This window comes from Trachypithecus francoisi, unplaced genomic scaffold (assembly GCF_009764315.1).
Source record: "Trachypithecus francoisi isolate TF-2019V2 unplaced genomic scaffold, Tfra_2.0 Contig01579, whole genome shotgun sequence".
NCBI lineage: Eukaryota > Metazoa > Chordata > Mammalia > Primates > Cercopithecidae > Trachypithecus > Trachypithecus francoisi.
Genome location: NW_022681442.1, coordinates 13,999,680 through 14,017,988, shown reverse-complemented (window position 1 = coordinate 14,017,988; position 18,309 = coordinate 13,999,680). Strand labels below are relative to the sequence as shown.

Below are 18,309 nucleotides of genomic sequence, written 5' to 3'. Positions count from 1 at the left end.
CCTGTCTGCCCAACTTCCCTCCTGTTTCCTCTTCTTCCTCTCATCCCAGACACTGTGTCCCCCTGCTGCTCCACTGCCCAGAGACCCTGACTGTGATGTTGAAACAGAACTGCCCTCTGAGGGACCGATCACTGCGGCAATCACATTCTCAGAAAGAACATCCAGGAAAACAGAACCTGGCAAAAGCTTGTTTTGCTGAACTGTAAATATATTCATTGGAAAGCTATGTTTACCAAGGTATAAGGACTAAATCACATAGAGCTACTACTTATCCCTTCTTAGAAAAATGTGAAAGCTCAAGAAATTCATCCAGTCTTTGAAAAGCTGTGACTTCTGGTCACCATGGCAATGCCACGTCTTCCGACTCTGGGTCCTACACTGTCATAGGCCAGTCGCAGGCAGGAGGACATTGGCTCGGGGCAGGGAGGCCACTGGAAGGGCAGCTGGGAGGCCTGTGTGCAGCTGGCGCCAACACTAACCAGCCCTTCTGTGCTTCTGGATCGTTGAGTGTTGAACTAGTAGGTTTCAAAAGTCTTTTCTAGAAGGAACATTCCACAGTAAATTATCTGAGTGCAGGGAACCTTAGACCCTTTTAAGGGACCTAACATGTGAAACCACTTGCTACTAGGGCGCATTATTCCACAGAGTGGGTTAGGGTGGGAAGGGCCCCCCAGCTGCTGGAGGAAGTGAGAGTGGATTGGGACAGAGGCGGTCTCTGTGCTCTCGGCCACCAGGGGGCAGCACCTAACCTATGCTCCGGCAACTGACGCTTTCTCCTGGTACTTTCAATCCTGAGCGTGACCTAAAGTGGTGAGCTCAGGTAGAGGCTATTCAGGGCGGCAGCTGAGGTGCCAATGCAGTGACCGGGGTGGGGAGCCGTGCCAACAGTGTTGCCTTAATCACGCTTTTCCTGTGTCATGAACGTGAGTGTTCTCACTGTTAATTTCTACGGTCTTGCCTCTTTTGTCTGCTTCTTGTCAAATTTTGTAAGCAACTCAACGTTTTCAACAGGGATTTAGTGTTTTCTCTTTAGTTGGCCAGGGATGATTTCTGTTGTCTGAAATCAGGAATCTCCTCCAGAACCTTGGTGAACTAATTAACCCAGAGTTTGCTATTTATGATGGAAAGAATTTTAAGGTCTTACCTAATCCCAAAGGTGCTTATGGCTTCAAGGAAGTTGCTGGGATCAGCAATATCTCAACCCGAGGCTGCCATGTAGACACCACCTCACCTGTCAGTCCTGCTTAGTTGGCAGTGGCTTTGTGGGGCACTGTGTTGAGGAGGATTCTGAAGCCAAAACTCATTAACAAGGTCAGCCAGTGGGAGACAGTTGGCAGAGCCCCTCCTAACTTTCAGGGGGTTGGGAAGATATGTGTTGATTTGGTTTGGCTCTGTGTCGCCACCCAAATCTCATGTTGAATTGTAATCCGTATGTGTCAGGGAGGGGCCTGGTGGAAGGTGGTTGGATCATGGCGGCAGATTTCCCCCTTGCTGTTCTCATGCTAGTGAGTGCATTCTCATGAGATCTGATGGTTTAAAAGTGTGTCGCTTTTTTCACTCTCTCTCTCTCTCTCTACTGCTCCACCATGGTAAAGTGCTGGCTTTCCCTTTGCCTTCTAACATGATTGTAAGTTTCCTGAGGCCTCTGAGCCATGCTTCCTATTAAACCCGTGGAACTGTGAGTCAATTAAACCTCTTTTCTTCATAAATTACCCAGTCCCAGGTAGTTTTTTTTTAATTTAATTTTTTTTTTTTTGAGGTGGAGTCTAGCTCTGTTGCTCAGGCTGGAGTGCAGTGGTGTGATCTTAGCTCACTGCAACCTCCACTTCCCAGGTTCAAGCGATTCTCCTGCTTCAGCCTCTCAAGTAGCTTAGATTACAGCGTGCATCACGATGCCCAACTAATTTTGTATTTTTTGTAGAGACGGGGTTTCACCACGTTGGCCAGGCTGGTCTTGCACTCCCGACCTCAAGTGATCCATCCACCTTGGCCTCTGAGAGTGCTGGGATTATAGAGGTGAGCCACTGGGCCTGGCCTCAGGTAGTTCTTCACAGCAGTGTGAAAATGGACTAATACATATATTATGGGGATGGTGATAGTGGGGTATCCTGGATCCTCTTTACCCTGCTGCCTCTGTGGAAGGCAGCTGAGTGTCCTTTGCCATCATCCTTCAGTAGGGCAGCCTCTCTGACAAACCAAAACAATCAGGTCAGCCTCCCTATGGACCCTGGCAGAGGCAGACCCAGCATATGTTGTTCCAATGACTGCAGCTGCAAAGCCTGAGGAACAAGAGCATCAGAGCTGGTGGATCCCTTCGAGGTCATCACACCAATGCTCCTATTTCACAGGTGGGAAAACCGAGGCCCAGCAAGGGGAGGGCTGACTTGCCTGTGACTGTGCAGTTAAGTTAGTGGTAGTTGGGGTTTCACACATCATTTGGCTTTGAGGCCAATGTTCTTCCTACATCGCCGCCATCTCATAGCCACCGGCTTCCTCCTGATATTTAGTCATCCCTATCTTTGGAACATCCCACTGTGTTGGTTTCCTATCGCTGTTGTAACAAATGACCAAAAATGTAGTGGCTTAAGGCAGCACAGACTTATCTTAGAGTTCTGCAGGTCAGATGTCTGACATGCATCTCACGGGGCTGAAGTCAAGGTGTCTGCAGTGTTGCTTTTTCTTCTGGAGGCCCTGGGGTCAAGTCCATTTCCTTGCCTCTTCCGGCTTCCAGAGGCTGTCCATATTCCTCAGCCTGTGACTCCCTTCCTTCATCAGTAAGGCCAGGCTTGGCCAGTTGAGTTTTTCTCAAATCTCACCTCCTGATGCCGACTCTTCTGCCTCCTAGTCATACCTGTAAGGCCCATTGTGATTACACAGCGCCCCCTAGATAATCAGGGATCATCTCCCTATGCTGAGGTCAGCTGATCAGCGCCCTTAATTCCACCTGCAATCCGAGGTCCCCTTTGCCATGTAAGGTAATATATTCACAGGTTCTAGGCATTAGGACAAGGACATCTTTGGTGCCACCATTCTGCCCACCACACCTACCTTCTCTCTGAGGTCAGGATTTCTCATCCTAAAAAATCATTTCCTTGATCTTACTGTTTCCCTCCAGGTATCACCCAGCGCTCCTTTTGGATCCTCTGCCAAGCACCTCCATGGAGGCTCGATTCTTGCTGCTTCCCTTCTACCAGCCCCCACTTGCTTTGAAACTGAGATCATATTTACATAATGTAATATTTCCCCTTTAAAATGTATACTTTAAGCTGGGCACGATGGCTCATGCCTGTAATCCTAGCACTTTGGGAGGCCAACGTGGTCAGATCACCTGAGGTCAGAAGTTCAAGAACAGCCTGGCCAACATGGTGAAACCCTGACTCTACTAAAAATACAAAATTTAGCCAGGTGTGGTGCTGGGTGCCTGTAATCCTGGCTACTTGGGAGGGTGAGGCAGGAGAATCACTTGAACCCAGGAGGTGCAGGTTGCAGTGAGCCCAGATCTTGTCATTGCACTCCAGCCTGGGTGACAGAACAAGATCCTATTTCCAAAAGCAACAACAACAACAAAGCAACAAAGTACACTTTAGTGGTTTTTAGTGTGCTTGCTGTGTTGTGCAGCCACCACCACTATCTCATTCATCACCCTGAAAAGAAATTTTGTACCCGTTAAGCAGTCACTCCTGATTCCCCCTTCCTCAGCCTCTGGCAATCTCTTTCCTGCCTCTGTGGATTTCCCTATTTGATCCTGGATACTTCATATGAATGTCATCATAGAATATGTGGCCCCTATATCTGGCCTCTTTCACTTAGCATGTTTTCAAGGTTCACTCCTTCTTAGGAACCCTCCCTGCAACCTGGCTTCTGTGAGCTGCCCCACGCCTTCTTTGCTGAGCTCGCCAAAACATCCATTATGCAGTTCCCAAATTCCACAGCCTTTATCAACGCACTGGCGGGAACTTCCTCTGAGCATCCTTCTTCCTTGGTTTTCACCATGCTGCCCCTTCTTGATTCTCCTTCCATTTATATGATCTTTTCAATCTGCCTCTGGCCCTAGTCTTTCTCCTCTTGTCTCCTGAAAATGACCTGTCTCCCAAGGATCAGCCCAAGTCTCCTTGCTGTTTCCTGTGTCCCAGAGGTTCTAGTATTCCATGACTGGGCTCTTTGATGAGATTCCCCCACCTTGAACTTGTAGACAACCTTTCCTGCATCCATCCATAGCTTTCCATCAGCTTCTGAAATGTGTATATGGATAGTAAAGTGTTCAAAATCAGCTATGTAATCTTTCTGCCTTTGAGAGCTGAGTTAGCTAAGATTCTTTGGAGTGCAAGTGATAGAAACTCAATTCAAGCTGACTTGAAAAGAGAGAATTTAATGACTCTCATGCCTGCAGTAGCTCAATGAACTGAAGGAAGTGCTGTGGAAAGCACAGAAGCTTTGGGAGTTTCTGAGACAGGAATCAGGAACACGTTGCAGTCAGGATTCTCCTCCTCTCTATTTCTCAGCTCTGCTTCCTCTGATTGGCTTTATTCTCTCCAGCAAATTAGCTTTCTTCATATTCCACAGAAGATGGCCCCTGGCATGTCTCAATTCCTTCCCACTCGGGGATGCAAAAGACAAAGCCCCTTCTTTAATTCCAAATTGGAAAATCCCCAGGAAGGACTCTGAGTGTCCCATGCTGAGTCATATCTTCCCCACTACAGCAATCACATGGCCAAGGGAGCTGCCTGCTGGGATGACCAGGGGTCCAGGCCTCCTATCTCCCCTTGCATTTTATGGGGACTGTCAGTCCTGCAAACACTCATGACGGCAATGGAGGAGGAGCAGTTGTTTGAAGGTGTATGTTATGTTGGACAGTCAAAAATGGCATGTGTCTCCTACCAGACCTCACCCATGCCCATCGTGTGTTCAATGACCACCTGTGGATGACTCCCACAGTCTCCAGCTGCCAGGTGCCTACTGATGACTACCTGGTTGGCCCACAGGTCTCCCAAACAGAGTATCTTTGGTGTCCCCAGTGGTTGTCAATGGCATCACTGCCCACCAAGTCTCCCAAGCTTCTCCCAGTTCCTTGCCTTCATGAATGGTGGTACCCCACCCCTCTGCAGGGAGTTGCCAAATCCCATTGATCTTAGCACTTTGGCGTCTTTCCCAGCCATTGTTCTCATCTGCAATATTTCATTAGTGCCCCTGGCCTAAGCCACTCTCCCAGTCTCTTGGTGGATCTCTCTGCCTCCAAGGCAGATTCAGTCACTGGCTATGGAATCCTATGTAAAAAAAAATCCTCATCACAGTTACATGAGTGGGATAGTGTTAGCACCACTTTATAAGTTAGGAAAGTGAGCCTCAATAAATTAAGGACTTGCTGAAGAATGAGAGGTGGTGGAAGGATTTGAACTTGGGTCTCTAATTCCAAGTGTAGCATCCATTCTGGTTCTCCTCCATGCCTTAAAATAGTTGCTGAATGAATTTATGAAAGCTGGCTTTATGGCGATTTTTTCTTTTGCATCACACAGCTGTTCTGAAGCCTTTGGAGTTTACAAATAAGAGTCTTCAAGCAGTCTCGGGCCTTGCCCAGTGCTCACAAAGTGAAGGGCTGCTAAACTCACCCTGGTATCTGGGCTCCTCTGAGAGACTTTTCAGCCCTTGTCTCATTGTGGGCACCTGAGGGTAGGGGGAAAAAGCCTGTTTCCAAAAGGAGTTCAGCAGAAGAATCCGAGCCAAACGCTTAACACTGAGCCTGGCCCTGATAATCACTGAACGCTCTGAGAGGCCCCATGAGTTCATCATAGCTGGAAAGCAGAGCCCTGGGGTTGGGATGGGGTGGGGCTGAGGGTAGGGGGGCTTGCATTGTCCCGGCTGCCCCATGGAGGGGGTGCAGTGTGGACTCCTCTGGGCTGCTTCTCCAGCTGAGGACAACTCTGTCACAGGATCCCTTCTCTGTCCACTCATTTACCTGTTCATTCTCGGGCTCTCTATGCTCCCCTCAAAAAATCTCCAAGTGAGGACCCTGCCTGTTTTCTTCTGCACCAGTGCTGGATACATGAGTAGCTGCTCAAGAAATAATTTGTGGAGTGGGTGGGTAGATGGATGGATGGATGGATGGATAGAATGGAGGGATGAGGAAAAGAGTTTCTAGTGAAAGTCCTGGAATCAGATATTCTGAATTATTGTAACATCTAGTTATTCCACTCAAGTGGCGATGTATTTTCTACCAAGTTGACCAATGTGTCCACACAGAGCAAATCCACAAGGACGGGCTCTGTAAACACTTACTGAAGGCTCCATGATAAAGGCCCTCCCCAGGCCTCTCCCACAGTTAAACTTCCTGCTACAGAACACCGGGCTGCTCTAATTGACCTTGAATGAGATGGTGTTTACAGCTGCGACTTAGCAGCCATTGATCTTGAATTGATTAAGCGAGCATTTTGCAAAGGAGAACTACAAGAACAGGGACAAAGAGCCCCATGCATTGAGGATTTCATGCCACCCATTCACCCCCTTTGCTTCACACATCTAATGTGTGTGTGCTTTAAAAAAAAATAAACAAACAATGAATGAATTACTATAAAGACAGAAGAGGAATCGGGTCCAACTTTCTCTCAGCAGGAGGGCAAATTGGCTGCCCAGGGCCCTGAAAGGGCATTCCCAGCCCTCATTAGTTTTAACCGGAGGGGCCCTGTCCAATTCCCCTAAGAACAGGCAGCCCATCAGAGCTCAGTGGGTTGGGACTTCGTCAGCGATTGTAAACTCTTTGGATCGGCTTTTTTGTGTGTGGCAGTTCCAGCACTTGGCAGGGCCCCCGGAAAGAGCAGAAAACTTGGGTTCTCCTCTTGGCTTTGCTTGGCTGAGCTTGACTAGCAAGATGTTTTGGGGGCCTCAGATCACTCATCTGTAAAATGAGGGGGTTGGACAAGAAAAGTGATTTCCAAACCTTTTATTTTTTTTGTCCTGAAATCTGTTCTTTCCGCAAAACCTAACTGGGCCACCTCTCCCGCTACAGGAAGTTAAAACAAACTTGGAAAAAAGATGAGGTGGGGAGAGGCAGCATGGTCCTTACTCCTCCCATCCCTGATCTCCAGTCTGAGAGGGGGCTTCATAGGATCCCTCAGCTCCTGCGGAATGCAGTTTACAAACCACTTCAGGATCGTATCCAGCTCTAATCGGAGCTGCTCCCAGCCAGGAAACTACGCTTGCAGCAGTTAGGAATTGCACATAGCTGCTAATAGGAACATGACAAGTAGGGGCTTACACAGATTACGCGGTTATTTATTCATTTGTTTGGTTACAAGAAGTCCAAAGGCAGGCGGCCCAGGGCTGGTACGGCAGCTGCACAGCGCCATCTGGGAGGAAAGACTCAGGTTCCTTTTCTCTTTCTCTCTCATCATCCTGGGCACATGACTGTCATTCTCAAATTGAGCTCGTGGTCCAAATGTGGCTGCTGAGGCTCCAGACATCACATTCACATTCTAAACAGGAAAAAGGAGGAAGGGGAGAAAGGCAGACAGGAACATGGCAATTCAGTCTGCTCCCTTTACAAAGCTTTTCTGGCTGCACTACTCACGATTCCAGCTGTCATCTCCCTGGCAAGAGCTGTGTCACATGACTTGTTTTGGCTGCAAGGGAAGGCAGAAAAAGCTATTATTTTAAAACTCAGGTTATATTGGAATCCAGCATAAAACAAGGGTTCTGCCAATAATAATGATGAAAAGGATGGAGACTGTGTACACCCAGGAAAAAACACAACGACAAGCTAAAATCTGTCAGGCACTTACCATGTCCCAGACAACATGCTAAGAACTTGGTGTGAATGAACTTATTTAATTCTCATAACTGCCTAGTAAGGTAAACTCTCATTCCCATTTTACAGCTGAGGATGTTGGGACACAGAGAAGTCATGTAACTTGGCCAAGATTCCACAACAAATAAGTGACCAAGCCAGCATTTTAACTCAGACATTCAGATGCTACAGCCCAGAACTTTCACCACCAGATTACCCCTTCATTGTGAGGACCATAAAGTAAATTATTTCCCGAACCCTTCAATGCTGTTTCAGCATCTTAATTTAATTATAATTTTATTTTGTTTTGAGATGGAGTTTTGCTCTTGTCTCCCAGACTGGAGTGCGATGGTGCCATCTTGGCTCACTGCAACCTCCGCCTCCTGGTTCAAGCAATTCTCCTGCCTCAGCTCCTAAGTAGCTGAGATTACAGGTATGCGCCACCACACCTGGCTGATTTTTGTGGTTTTAGTAGAGCTGCAGTTTCACCATGTTGGCCAGGCTGGTCTCGAATCCCTGATCTCAAGTGATCTGCCTGCCTTGGCCTCCCAAAGTGCTAGGATTACTAGCACGTGAGCCACCGTGCCCAGCCATCAGCATCTTTAAAAGAAAGGGGATACAAAGTTCCCCACATGGAGTGCCAGAGCCTGCACCCCAGTTTCCTTACTGTCTTTCTCCTGGCACTAAGGCAGCAGTGACAGGCCAAATTGTCCACGTTGCATTTATGAGGAGGTAAGTGTTTCAAATACCGTTTGGAGGGGTTTCAGGGGAAACATTTTCAGGGACTTGACTTGCGGGAATGATTTATGAAGAAAGATGAAAAGAGCTAAATATATATGGGCTGGCAAGTATGAAAAGAGCGAGAAAGGAAGGGAGGAAGGCAGCATAAATTAAAACACGCAGACAGCCTGAGTGTTCCAGAAATCCAGGGGAGGAGGGCCGCAGTGGGAGGCAAAAGGAGGCATGACTCAGATCCAGTTGTAAAAGGAAACACAGCAAGCCCTTGGCTCCATCCATCGAATGTGTCTCAGTGCTCACTCCATCATCAGCTCAGGGATGGGAGGTGGGGATGACCTCTGCCTTCATGGCACTTAGGAGCGAGGAGGCAAGCTCAGTGGAAAGACACACTGTGTAGGTAGAGCTCGGTCAAACACTTGGCCTCCTAAGGGGAAGGAAGCAATGTCTGCACCGGGCTTTATATTTATTTATTTATTTATTTTTGAGACGGAGTTTCACTCTTGTTGCCCAGGCTGGAGTGCAGTGGCACAATCTCAGCTCACTGCAACCTCTGCCTCCCGGGTTCAAGTGATTCTCCCGCCTCAGCCTCCCGAGTAGCTGGGATTACAGGCATGCACCACCACACTCAACTAATTTTGCATTTTTAGTAGAGACGGGGTTTTACCATGTTGGTCAGGCTGGTCTTGAACTCCTGACCTCAGGTGATCCACCCACCTTGACCTCTCAAAGGGCTGGGGTTACAGACATGAGCCACTGTGCCCGGCCCAAGCTTTATATTTATAGACCATGTTGGCAATATTTTCCTCTTTTAATCATCACTATATTATCCCCATTTGGCAGATGAGAAAACGAAGGCAGAGCCAGCTTAAGTGACTTCAGGTTCAAGTGACATCACACAGCCCCAGTCAGTGACAGATCCAGGAATGGGGACAGCAGTGTTTCCACTGGTTGTATTTTCAAAAGCAGCATCTTCATTTGGCACAGAAGCTGACACAATAGGCGCACAATAAATGCCATCCCTCTTTATTTCATGTAGCTTGTAACTAAATGCATGATATGACCCCCTGTGGATTGTGACTTTTCTAAAGGGAAATTCACTTTCAGTTTCAGCTCGTTCATCAAGAGAAACACTTACCAGTATTACCAGAAACTGGAAACGTAGTCCTTTAAGAACAAGGAGTGATGCAAACTAAATTCTCATGAACCAACATAGAATGAGACAGCTACTAAGCTGGGATTTTATTTTCTAATCAGACTCTTGTTTGGCATGAGGTGGCCTTTCTGGGGTGTTGGTTACAGTCTATATCATGATTCATTTATGAGATTTCATTGAGCTCTATCATCTATATCCTTTTTTTTTTTTTGTATATACTAAAAGTTTGTTTTAAAAAAGCAACATCTGGTTGGGCGTGATGGCGCATGCCCATAATCCCAGCACTTTGGGAGGCCGAGGCGGGCGGATCACCTGAGGTCAGGAGTTTGAGACCAGACTGGCCAACATGGTGAAACTCCGTCTCTACTAAAAATACAAAATTAGCTGGACATGGTGGTGCATGCCTGTAATCCCAGCTACTCAGGAGGCTGAGGCAGGAGAATCGCTTGAAAGGAGGAGGTGGAGGTTGCAGTGAGCCAAGATTGCACCATTGCACTCCAGCCTGGACGACGAGCATGAAACTCCATCTCAAATAAATAAATAAATAAAATTAAAAAAATTAAAATTCAACATCTTCAGCAATGTAGTGCCCTAAGCCAGCATGTTGGTTAAGGCTATGATGTGGCAGAGACCACTAGGGGTCTCCCAATTGCACTCTCCTTTTCACATAGCCCGTTGGAATAAAAATGACATCTTTTAGCTTCTCCCACAACTGGATGTGGCCTTGTGACAAGTTCTGGCCAATAGGATGTAAGGGAAGCATAGTGTACAACTTTCAATAAGTCACCTTAAGGCAGGTGACATGCCCTTCTTTCCTTCATTTCTCCTTTTTTGCTGGCTTGAAGTAGATGAGATGGCTGGAGCATGGCAGCTCTCTTGGTCCAGGAGGTGGAAATGGTACTGCAGGTGGCAGCTCGGGGATGGCTGGTCCTGGGGACTGTGAAGCTCCCACAGAAGCCCTGAACTGCTTCCCTCCACCTCTCTTGTACCAAGGGTCAGTAAACTTCCAGCTCACTTGAGTAACTATTTTGGGTTTTCTGTTATTTGTAGTCAAACTTAATACATATGATAGGCACAAGAGTCAGCTGATTTTGAGGAGGGGGAAGAGAGAATGGATCAGCTTCAACTCCACTGTTAAATGATTTGTTTCTTAAGCTGAATGGTGGGTATGAAGGTATGAATTATGTTATATTTTATACCTCTTTTGTATATCTAAGAATCACTTATTAGATCTTTTAAAAAAGCAATGGTAGAAGCAGTGTTAGAGCAAGACCATGAGTAGCACAGAAAAGAATCAAATAGTGGCAACTTTTGGCTTCACCCAGGCTCTGCTCCCAGACTGGCTTTGGAGTTAGGGTCTGAATATAGCCTCTGAATAAGCCTCATGGACAGAAGAAACTAGACTTGAAAGGGCAAGGGTGGGTGTATTCGTTCGTTTTCATGCTGTTGATAAAGACATACCCATGACTGGCCCAATTTACAACAGGAAGAGGTTTAATTGGACATACAGCTCCATGTGGCTGGGGAAGCCTTACAATCAGGGCAGAAGGCAACAGGGAGCAAGTCATGTCTTACATGGATGGCAGCAGGCAAAGAGAGAGCTTGTGCAGGGAAACTCCCCCTTATAACAACCATCAGATCTCATGAGACTTATTCACTATCACGAGAATAGCACAGGAAAGACCTGCCCCCATGATTCAGTTACCACCAGGTCCTTCCCACAACACATGGGATTCAGGATGAGATTTGGGCGGGGACACAGCCAAACCACAGGTGAGTTCAGCCTGTGGGTACCAAAGCCAGGGTTTGGAAGCAAGAAGGGACAGGGAAACACCCAAGGGCTGGGCACCACTCTTTCCTCCACCTGCCTCACACAGGATGTTCTCACTGTAGGCAAGTCCTGGAAGTCTCTTTTGACCCCCCCCCTCCTACCCCATCCTGTTCTCCACCAATCCCCACCTTCATTTTAAGGGAAAAACAGTATTTCAAAGAACTCATTTTCTTTGCAACCAGGTCAGCCAGATGTGATTAAAGTAAAACATGGACATACCTACCTCCTGGGCTCAAATCCTACCTCTTAGAGCCAGCCACAGTGAGCAGCAGAGCAAGCATAAGGCCAAATTAAAGGCTGGAACCCTACAGGGACCAGGCAGACGTCTCCAGCCACTGGTATCCTCTGCTGGGATCTGCCTCAGATGCCAGAGGCTGCACTGGCTGGAGAAAGGGCTTCAGCTTTAGTACTAGGAAAGTACTAGGAACTCCTTGAACCTGTGACTCTGCTCACCTCTGGGATCAGGACATTTCGGGGAGGCCGACCTACCTCTTGCCTTGCCAATCAAGATTCCGTCCTGGGGCCGGGGCTAGGACTGGGGCTCAGGCTGCTGAGGAACACACAGTCCTTGTTTCCTGAACAGAATGGGAGTTCTGTTCAGCAGGAAAGAGTGTAGAGGCATGGACTGGGGAGGGGGATGGCTGTTGAGTAGGCAGCTAACAACATCTGCTACTCCTCACCTCTCCCTGCTCACAGAGGCAGGGGTTCTGGTGGAGTCAGCACAGTTATGAAATTTCTTCCTTCCTGGCTTATTATGATGGCTTCAATGATGCAATAACTAGCCAGGGTCACACAGGAAAGGAGAAAGTGAGAGAAGGAGGAAATGGCTCCTTCACCTCAACACTTTTGTGGCTAATGTGCCACATTTCTGTTTTCTCAAAGTGTGGTGGCTGATCATCTGGGCACCTTAGAAATGTCAATTCTTGAGCTCCACACTGACCTACAGAGCTAACACATCTGGAGGTGAGACCTGAGAATGGCATTTAACAAACACAAGTGATTCTTAATGTGCCCTTGAGCCTGAGAACAATGGAATGAGATGCAACAAAAAACGAAGAAATGTGCTCCGCCAGGCGCGGTGGCTCAAGCCTGTAATCCCAGCACTTTGGGAGGCCGAGACGGGCGGATCACGAGGTCAGGAGATCGAGACCATCCTGGCTAACACGGTGAAACCCCGTCTCTACTAAAAAAATACAAAAAACTAACCGGGCGAGGTGGTGGGCGCCTGTAGTCCCAGCTACTCGGGAGGCTGAGGCAGGAGAATGGCGGGAACCCAGGAGGCGGAGCTTGCAGTGAGCTGAGATCCGGCCACTGCACTCCAGCCTGGGCGACAGAGCGAGACTACGTCTCAAAAAAAAAGAAATGTGCTCCAAGTTTTCCATTTCTCCAGCAGGGTGAATTTAGTTTTCTTATCATTTTCTTTTGGATCCTAGAGATTTGGGAAGATGGAAAATGCTGGCTTTAAAGCTGGCTCATGGGGCTGAAAAGAAGCAACTCTACACATGAGTGTTCTGTTGCCTGTGGAGCTGCCTGGAGGTGTCCTCACTGGAGGTGTCCTCAGCAAGGCCCTGAATCACCATATGGGGAAGCTGCATGTGCTGGGCCAAGAGAGGTGGCCTGGGACACCCAGCCTGAGGAAGGTGCAGGGCTGGTGTTTGGGGTCACTGTGTGGCTCTGCGCGTAAGTGCATGAGTGTGCCTGTGTGTGTAGATGTTTGTGTGTGGGCGAGGGTGTGGGGGTGGTCCTTTAAGGTTCTCTTGCAATACTGTAAGAAATATTAATTGGTCTCTACTCCTTGATAAGTGGATTTTTACTCTGGAACAAGTGACATGGAAACAGGCAGCTGAACACAGTGACTTTCCAGGCCAGGCCACTGTGCTCCAGCCTCAGGGCCTCAGCCTCCCCACTGGTTCGTGCTGCACGAGTGATGAGTCTGATCATGTCCTGTCCCTGAGTGCCGGCCTCCCCACGGGCTAGAATACCCACAAGTCCTCTGGGATCTGCTTCCCTGAGTGCTCTGGCTAGTTACTCATCTGCCTGCCCATCTGCTCTGCCACACGGAGTATCTTGTAGTTTCCCAAATGTGTGTCATGCCTCTGTGCCTCTGCTGGCACTGCTTCCTCACCCTGAACTCATCCTCCAGTTCTTAAAATAGGGGCTTCTATCTAGGAAGCCAGTCCTGACCTTCTACCCCATGCAGGGATACCCACTCCCACCTTTGGGCTCCAATCGCATCCATGAAGACTTCTGTAAACCGCAAAGTGACCAAGGCTGGTGTCTCAATTGATTAGAGGTTTATTTAGCCAAGATTAATGACCCATGGAGGGTTGGGGTGGGGAAACAAATCACAGGAGCATCTGTGACCTATTTTTTTTCGGAACTTTATATTTAAAGGAGAAAGAGCAAGCAGGAGGGGGTGGGGAAAGGTGGGAAGGTGGGCAGTGAGGCAGACAGATATATCCTTGTGAGGCTCTTATGAGCCTCAATAAATCTACATTTTACATGTGAAAAGAAGGAGTGGAGGAAAAAGTCAATTATGCATTGTCTTGGGCTCAATCTACATTTTACATAAGATAAAGTAAACATGGGCAGGGCCCGGTGGTTCACACCTGTAATCCCAGCAGTTTGGGAGGCTCAGGCAGGTGGATCACCTGAGGGTTCCAGACCAGCCTGGCCAAGATGGCGAAATCCTGTCTCTACTAAAAATATAAAAATTAGCCAGGTGTGGTGGCATATGCCTGTAATCCCAGCTACTTGGGAGGCTGAAGCAGGAGAATTGGTTGAACCCAGGAGGCAGAGGTTGCAGTAAGCCAAGATCGTGCCATTGCACTCCAGCCTGGGCAAGGGAGTGAGATTCTGTCTTAAATAAATAAAGTAAATGTGCGAGAGGAGGTAGTAGAGGAAATGAGGCTGTGACCCCAGGTTGTGAAATTATAGCTGTTTGGGAACAAAAGGAAGGCAGTGTTGGTGACTCACTTCCCAAGCTTAACTTTCCCTTTGGCACAGTGAGTTTGAGAGCCCAAATCCCTGCAGTTGCAGCCCTTTAGTATGGGGCTGTAGGGCTGTGTCTCCTCTGGCCCTGAAGAGTCCCTTGAGGAAAAGGCTTATCTGTATATTACTTGAGCCTTCTGACCAGCAGGGTCCCATTCAGAGTTTGTAGACTGACTGAATGAAGTGTTTCCTAGACATCTGTTCACAGCCAGGTCTGAAATGTCAGTGTTGTGGGAGAGTGTCTCCACCTCTCTGGGGGCCACAGCCCAGAGGAAGCGAATCCTCCCAATCACCACTGTCCTCTGATTCCAACAGGTAAAAACAAGCCAATCTCTGCTAGGCACAGAGCCCTCTAAGAAGTGGGAGCAGCTCCCAGAACAGGGACTTAGCCCTGCTGGGAGGGTTGAAGGCAGCCTTGTCCTCGGGCATCTGGAAACAATTCAGGAGGGGATGAGGCAGGAAGGACTAGGAAGAAAGGGGACATCATGGGACACCAAGGGGACAAAAACTTCACCATGCAGCATCTTCTCATTTAATCTTCATGAAAAACCCTCCAAGCAGAAGTCACTTTTCTCCCCATGTCACAGCGAACACCAGCTCAGTGGGACAACTTGCCCGTGGCTCCACAGCAGGAAAAGGATGCCTGGTGTGGGCTAATCTCTTTGTTTTTGAATAAGTAGAAGGTTGGGCCGGGGGAAGTTGTGACCACTTCTGAATACCAGCTTGAAACGGAAGCTGCTCACCTGTGTGGGGACAGGTCCACGTGAGCAGGAGGGCGCTCCAGCCATGGGGTCACCTCCAGTATGGATCGGCCAAGGCTCCTGGGCCCCATGCCAAGCTTGCTTTACTGAGTACAGGCCAGCCTGGGGCCAGCAGACTAGTCACCCAGGGCATAGAGTCCAGCTAGGCAGGGAGAAGAATGGCCTGGCTGATTTATGAGCTCATTGTATGTAGATGAGCTGGAAGGAGCCACCTGCCTCCCCCTGGTCCCTGAGCCCTGCTGGCAGCTCTGGGTGGAGAAGGTGCTACAATGTCACCCTCGGTTCCCTCACTCTGATGGCTATTGTCTCAGGTCCACTGAGCAGAAGAAAGGAGACCAAAATAATTACGGGCAAACAAAGAACTAAATGAGGTCACTTTTCAAAGTCTAAGACTTGTGGGTTTCAATAACCTGTTCTATGCCCCAGCTTCCTTCTGGAAGCCATGTGGCAAATGCCAAACAGACACAACCTGGGCACTGTCTTAATACATGCCCCCAGGCCCAGCTTTAGATGTCCTGAATCAGCTCCTCAGGGCTGGCCCCCCACCCCTCTGGCTGACTTGGGGACACGGAGCCAATTCCGTGTCCCTTGGGTTTGAAGCACTGGAGCTGCAACTGCCATGGCTTCTTAGAGAGGGGAAGCATCACTCACAGGACCGCCCTCTGGCCTCCTCTTCCCAAAAGTTCTGTGTTTTTCCATCAGCAGCTGCATTCTGGTTCCTCCCTCACCGATGGTGGTCCTGGTCATGGCCCTTTCTTCCCTGGGGCAGGGCAGCCTGATATGACATCGTCGAGGCAGGTTTGTTGAAATCATAAGATTCCCCCTGATCCAGGAGTTTGGAAAGAAGAGAGGGAGGAGGTGAGAGGGAGGGAGAACAGGAGGATGGGCTGGGACAATGTGTCTGCAGAGGAAACTCCTGGTCGTCTGCAGGGTTTCCTGGGAGAAGGGAAACTCCCGTCCAGCCTGCCCATCCCTCCTGTGCTTCCTGAGCCAACGGGGTTTAGGGCCTGTTCTGTCCCTAGTTGCCCCATCACCACCTTGCCTGACTCTGCTCATCACACCCCTGAGCCCTGCCTTGTCCCCTGCCAGGAGCACGTGGGCCCCTGACCTGTGTCTACCCCCATGGAGCTCCCTTTTCCTAACACCTGGCACAAGTATGACCTAGTGAAATGCTCATGGCATCTCTTCGCCTAACACTGGCACAAGCACGACCTAGTGAAATGCTCACGGCATCTCTTGGAGATCAGTGGCGTTCTCCTCATTCACTTTTCAGATGGGTAAGCTGAGGCTTAGAAAGTTATGATTTGTAAGGTCATGTTGGCTACTCACAGCTTAGACTGAATTGGAGCCCTGTTTGTCTGCCTCATGTTCTTAACCTTGACACCTCCCATAAACTCTTTTGACCTGTTTTGACTAAAAAAGAGAATGTTTCAATGACTAGGATTTGTTTGATTTGACCCTGGACGGCTGTAGTAACACAGAACATTTGGCTGAGTGCCTAGCACAGAATAAGCATGAAATGATTGCCAGCTATTAGAGTAATGAAAACAACGAATGATATAATAGGAACAACTTCCAATAGGGTCCTGATGTTTGACAAAGGGAAGTTTGGCCTCCACACAGTGGAGCTCTGTGTAGAGGGAAGCAGAGGTCCCCAGGAAGGGTTCTCTGCCTTCCTTTTAGTCACCTTCTGGGGCTATCTTTCCACCTCTCTCGGTGATAACTAGTGAGGTGAAGTCATAACTCATCCCCACATCCTTAGAAAGGTTCCAAACTGTTTTCATGGCCTCTGTCTTATTTGATCCTCATTACAAGCCTGTGAGGTGGGAAGAGTAATAACATTTTGTTCCCAGTTCATGGATGGGGAAATTGAAGCCCAGATGGGTTAAGTGACTCTCCCAAAATCAAACAGCCTATTTGAAGCTGAGCTGGGACAAGTACTGCAAAGCCTTCCCCCTCTTTGTCCAAATGGGAGATGTTGACTTAGAGTGGCACAGGTTTTTAGAGCAGGGAAGACCCTCTGGGGAATCACCTCATCCATTCTCTGTTCAGATGAGTGAGCCAGAGAGCAGAGAGCGTCACGATGTGCCCAAGTTCAAAGAGCTGGCTGCGGGGGAAATGCTGAGGAGGGTTTTCCTCCTACTGCTGGTGGTGTGATATGAACAAGGACACGCAACAGCAAAGATGATGCTTGTACACACATCTGCTTTAACTACTGTTATAACAAAGCACAGAGCTCTTTAGTTCTGCTGCTAAAGGTTGCAAAAGGAAATATACACAACATGAGGCCAGGCGCAGTGGCTCACGCCTGTAATCCCAGTACTTTGGGAGGCTGAGGCAGATGGACCACTTAAGCCCAGGAGTTTGAGATGAGACTGGGCAACATGGTGAAACCCTGTTTAACTTTAAAAAAAGAAAAAGAAAGCCTGGCGTGGTGGCACATGCCTGTAGTCCCAGCTACTTGGGAGGCTGAGGCAGGAGGATTGTAGCAGGACAAGCTGCAGACAAAACCCCTCAGACACCAAGTTAAAGAAGGAAGGGCTTTATTTGGCCAGGAGCTTCGGCAAGACTCATGTCTCCAACAACCGAGCTCCCCAAGTGAGCAACTCCTGTCCCTTTTAAGGGCTAACAACTCTAAGAGGGTCCATGTGAGAGGGTCATGATTGATTGAGCAAGCAGGGGGTACGTGACTGGGGGCTACACGCACTGGTAATTCAAAGGGAACAGAACAGGCAGGGATCTTCACAGTGATTTTTTTTAATGCAAATAACCGATTAGGTCAGGGGTCCGATCTTTAACTACCAGGCCCAGGGTGTGGTGTGGATTTCATTTCTGCCTTTTAGTTTTTACTTATTCTTTCTTTGGAGGCAGAAACTGGGCATAATACAATATGAGGGGTGGCCTCCTTCTTTAATGAGGCCATGCACAGTGGCTCATGCCTGTAATCCCAGTAGTTTGGGAGGCTGAGGCAGGAGGACCACTTGAGCCCAGGAGTTTGAGATGAGCCTGGGCAACATGGTGAAGCCTTGTCTTTACTTAAAAAAAAAAAAAAAAAAAA

General features: G+C 48.5%; 2 long non-coding RNA genes across 2 annotated transcripts in view; one reads left to right on the top strand and one right to left on the bottom strand.

Moving 5' to 3' along the window:
* The first annotated feature begins 815 nt into the window (after nt 1-815).
* LOC117066146 overlaps nt 816-18,309 on the top strand; it is a 34,713-nt gene continuing 17,219 nt past the window's right edge. The window contains exon 1 of the long non-coding RNA XR_004430152.1: nt 816-923. This is a non-coding gene — a long non-coding RNA (uncharacterized LOC117066146). The remainder of the gene's footprint in view (nt 924-18,309) is intronic.
* LOC117066137 lies at nt 4,389-12,229 on the bottom strand. The gene is made up of 4 exons (XR_004430142.1): nt 11,989-12,229; nt 7,562-7,613; nt 7,250-7,466; nt 4,389-6,889 (listed from the first exon to the last, which is right to left on the bottom strand). It is a non-coding gene; the product is annotated as an uncharacterized LOC117066137 (long non-coding RNA).